Source organism: Microtus oregoni, unplaced genomic scaffold (assembly GCF_018167655.1).
Source record: "Microtus oregoni isolate MIOR12 unplaced genomic scaffold, Mior012 000014F_ref0000157, whole genome shotgun sequence".
Lineage (NCBI taxonomy): Eukaryota > Metazoa > Chordata > Mammalia > Rodentia > Cricetidae > Microtus > Microtus oregoni.
Genome location: NW_024543073.1, coordinates 38,261,468 through 38,266,667, shown reverse-complemented (window position 1 = coordinate 38,266,667; position 5,200 = coordinate 38,261,468).

The window sequence follows — 5,200 nt, the reverse complement described above, 5'->3', positions numbered from 1 at the left end:
CTTGACTCAAAAGATAAGGTAGACAGAAATAGAATAGACAAAATAAAGGAGATCTTACATCAGTCACTGGCCTTCAAACGCAAGACACATATTCATATACACTTGCACATAAATGTATACATTCAGACACAAGTGTGTACACACATACAAAGTAATTAAAGATAGGACTATTATAGAGTCCATTCCCTTAAGTACCTATCATGCAAAGCTTCTGTCTATACCTAAAAGACTGTAGAATCACTTGGGTGAGTATTAAGTCAAGGACTATGTCTTGCCTGTTCCAAACACAGCTTGGTAATGGCAGAACTCTTCATTAGCTTCTCCACCTGAGAAACAGTCTCTCCTCAAGCCCAGGAATTAGCTCAAGAGAGCCCTCTCAGTGCTCGGATATGGTTGAACATCACCAGTAGGGAATCTGGTAACTTTCTCACAGAATGATGGATGGGATAATTATTGTGATGAGTAGAAACACACCCTGTAAGCAGTAACCATTAGTGTTCATTCAGGACATCTTGCCTGTCATCTCAGCTTTACGACAGCATTTCTAGCAGCAATGTCAATGGAGAATTCATCCAGTGAAACTCTGGAGAAAAATCGGAAATCCTGTTTTAAATCAACCTATGATATTTTTCCTTCCCTCAACCCTTCTACCATTGGATAATACTACCTAATTAACTCTCAATATCTGCCTCTAATTTTATAAAAGTTTTCATACTATCCCAAGTCCAAAAACCACTACCCATACTGGATTCTCAAAGCCCACTTGATTGCAGCTGCTGTGAAACCTACTCCAAGGCTCATAAATTGATTTATAGATATGTGCATATGTGGACATCTATCTGTCTACAGATTGAACAGAAAGAGATAAGTGATGTAAATAAAAAGGATAAAAAATGTGGGGTGAGTGATCACTGAGATCAAGGGTATAATGAGATTGGAGGGAGATGGAGAAGGAACCCCATACATTTCTGTTGTGGGAGGGAGCTTTTGTTGGTTCCAGGCTGCTGGGAAGCTCAGCCCCAAAATAATCTCACAGAAACTGTGTTAATTAAATCACTACTTGACCCATTAGCTCTAGCTTCTTACTGGCTAACTCTTATATATTAATTTAACCCATCTCCATTAATCTGTGCATTGCCACATGGCTTTACCGGCTAAAGTTCCAGCATCTGTCTTTGGCGGGGCTACATGGCTTCTTTTACTCTGCCTTATTTTTTTCTCCCAGCATTCAGTTTAGTTTCCCCCACCTACCTAAATTCTGCCCTATCAACAGGTCAAGGCAGTTTTCTTTATTAATTAATTAATTAATTCTTTATTAATGGTAATCCCAGCATACAGAGGGGAATCCTACATCACCTTTCCATTTTCTTAAGCAGGGATCAATACAAGCACTGTGCATTCAGTAGTAGGACTACTATATGAGGTGACATTAGAAGACTGGGCCTCAGACAAGGCAACAATGGATACTCTACAGTGAGTTAGTGCCAGGCAGTGCTGAGCTTGACTGAGAGGAAGATTGTTGTCTAGCTGTGCCTTAAGTTCAGCATCTCAGGCTGCCAGGGGCCCTCTATCCTTCCCATCCTGAGCTCCCCATGGCTCACAGAACCTGCTTGCCCTACATAGTCTTACCTCATACTCTCCGCCTGAGACCTCTTTTTTTTTTTTTTTCAGGGAAGAGGCAGGCTACTCATCTTGATAACTAGCTAGGTTAGTGTGTCACCTGCTTTGGGTACCCAGTACAGCCTAGGCAGAGCTGTATTTAAAAGCTAGTTTCCGTTCTACTCTGTGCAAATACAGGAACTTCATAAGCAAGTTTTTTTTTTTCAAATGGGAAGCTATAAAATGCGGACAGCAAATTACATCGCTGCTTTTCTCCTCCCAGTGAAAAATGGCAGGTTGCTAAGTGGTTTGAGGCTCATTCCATGTTTCAGATTAAAGAGAGTCGGATCTAAACCTCACATTACTCTAAGAGCATGAAAAAAATATAACTTTAAATAGTCACGTAAATGATAGGGGTAGAGAGGCTGGCTGTCAGTTGCTATTGCTATTTTTATATTTGCAAATGGGCCAAATTTTTCTAGAGCCCTTTAAGCACAGGTATTTCCACTTTCAAGTGAGACAATCTAGGAAAACACAGGTTAACAAAATAAATTCATAGAAAGTAGTTCTTCACCTCGGAGTCTAGTCTGGTCACAGAAGCAGCTGGTTCAGGCTCTGTTACTAGGAGTAATTACTAGGGTCACATTCACAGCTTCCATGAAGATTCTACTGCTCTAGGTTTCCACATCGCTCCCTAAACGCCCCCCCTTTCCAGTCATTTCCCCCTCCATCCCTCATTCCCCCACCTTGATCCCTCCTGTTCCCTCCCCAGCAGCAGTCAATCCACCTGCAAAATCTCTTCTATTTCCCCTTTCCAGGAAGATCCATGCAACCCCTACAGTCCTCCTTCAAATTAAAAAAAGAAAAAGAGAAAGTTGCTCTTCACATCACAAAGAAATCCTCACTTCAAAAGCAGTTATAATCTCCACAGTTATTAATAGCTTAAGACTCTATCACACATGTATTTCTAATGATCCTTTAAAAGGTATTTCTCTTACTGAAGAGTCATGGTGAGTATTCCAAGACTGCACTGCACTGTATCCACATTGCATTATTTAAAACCTCTACTTCCTGGAAATCTATATTGGGCAAAGGTTTACTACATACACACAATTGGCCCCTCTTCTCCTTTTGAGTTGTAAAAGAAAAATGAGTACAGAATAGTAGCAATGATTTTTCATATGAAAAACTGGAGAAATAATCAAAATCATCTAAGAAACCGAATTTTTATTAATTAAATTTATTCATTTATTTTACATCCAGACCATAGTTTCCCTTCCTTCATCTCCTTCCATTCCTTCCCCCCACCTCAAACTCAATACCCTCCTCTTCGCTAGTGTTCAGAAATGGGCAGATCTCCCATGGATATCAACAAAGCATGGCATATCAAGTTGAAATAGGAATAAGCTCTTATCCTTGCATTAAAGCTGGGCAAGGTATGCAAAATGATTCCCAAAAACCAACCAAAGTATTAGGGACAGCCTGCCTCTGCTAGGAGTCCCACAAGCAGATCAAGCTACACAACTGTCACTCATATGTAGAGGGCTTAGATTGATCCCATACACGCTCCCTGGCTGTCAGTCCAGAGTATGTGAATTCCTAGGATCCCAGGTTAGTTGAGAAATAAAAATTTTATGATTAAGAAACACATTAAAAATCATAAGCAGAAGATCAGTAAAACAAATAACAGCTTCTGCTGTTAAGGCAGTGGGGTAAGAGGAATAGTCATTCACTCACTGCTGGTAGGAGCGCAAACCTATAAGTCACTATGGAAATCAGTGTTGTAGTTCCTCAGGAGCCTGGAAACAGATCTACCTCAAGATCCAGCTATACCACTGTAACATGAACAGGCCTGCTTGTTTGTTGGGGTTTTCTGTCCTGCCCAGTTCCCCACAGCTGTTTATTTCCAAAGAAAATCACACAGAGATCTCTATAAGTTATAAAGCCGATTGGGCCACTATCTCAAGCTCCCTGTCCACTCTTGTAGCTTATATTAACCCATTATTCTGATCTATTTTTGCCATATGGCTCAGTATCTTTTTTAGCTGGCAGGTCACATCCCGCTTCTTAGGAGTTTGGGCAGGAGTGGGAGGAATCAACTTTCTCCTTCCCAGAATTCTCATTGCATCATTTCTACTTCCTGTCTGGTTTTCCCGCCTATGCTTCCTGCCTGGCCAATCAGTGTTTTTTTTTTTTTTTTGATTTATTTTTTATTGAAAAAACAATTTCCGCCTCCTCCCAGCCTCCCATTTCCCTCCCCCTCCTCCCGCCCCTCCCCCATCCCCCACTCCTCTCCCCCTCCCTCTCCAGTCCAAAGAGCAGTCAGGGTTCCCTGCTCTGTGGAAAGTCCAAGGTCCTCCCCACTCCATCCAGGTCTAGGAAGGTGAACATCCAAACTGGCTAGGCTCCCTCAAAGCCTGTGTTTATTTAAAACATGATTGACAGAATACAGACAATTCCCCCGCACCATACCACTCGAGTGTATAACCCAAGGACTGTACATCCAACTATAGAGACTTGTTCATCCATGTTCACTGAAGCCCTATTCATAATAGCCAGAAATTAGAAACAGCCTTGATGCCTCTCAACAGGCAAATGAATAAAGTATGGTACATTTACACAGCGGAATATTATTCAGCTGTTTTTATTTTAAAGAAGGGGGGGGAATCATGAAATGCACAGGCAAATATATAGAACTAGAAAAAATCCTAAGTGAGGCAACCTAGACCCTAAAAGACAAATATGGTACGTACTCACTTATATGTGAATATTGGCTGTTAAGTCTTTGATAAACAGGCTACAACCCTTATAGCCATAGAAGTCGGATATAGAGAAAAGGAATGGGGCAGAGCTAGATTGCCCTGGAAAGAGGACAACAAATAGCTTTGGATGGACAGGGAGGTGGACTGGTACAGGAGGATCAAATGGGGAGGTTTGTGAAAAAGTGGGTAAAGGGTGGAACAGCTAAAATTAAGGACCATTTGGAGAGCCATGTGGAAATCTACTACAGTAGGATTTTCTTAAAATATATACACATATAAAAGATATCTAAATGGAATCACCTAACAATGGGGGAGAGAAAACCCCAACTATATGAAACTTTCACCACCAAATAAAACCTCAAGAGCTGGGAAAGGATTATATTTGAGTTGTTGGCCAAAACAGTCTCATGTAAACTCCCAAATGACACAGGCTATTGCTAAGGCTATGCTCTCCACAAATCAATGATATGGCTCCATTGCTGCAGAGAGCACCTAAATAATTCATTGAACATAGAGAAGTCATACTGGTGCCTACCCAGAACCTTCATCCCTACTGACTAGTATTCATGGTACTGGAAGGTACTCTGAGTGCTACCAGAGGAAAACGGTAAGCACCAACCCAACTATAAACCTTCCAAGCTACAGTAGTGACCTGCCTGCAAAATTTGCTGATGCAATGGTAGCACAAAAATTGAAGGAGTAACCAACCCCTATCTGATTGGATTTAAGACCCTACTCCATGAGCTAGAACCCACACCTGGCATTGCCTGGATAGCCAAGAACCTGAGACTACATAGGCCAGAGACCTAGTGGAAAAACCAAACCCTACTGTTCTGCTA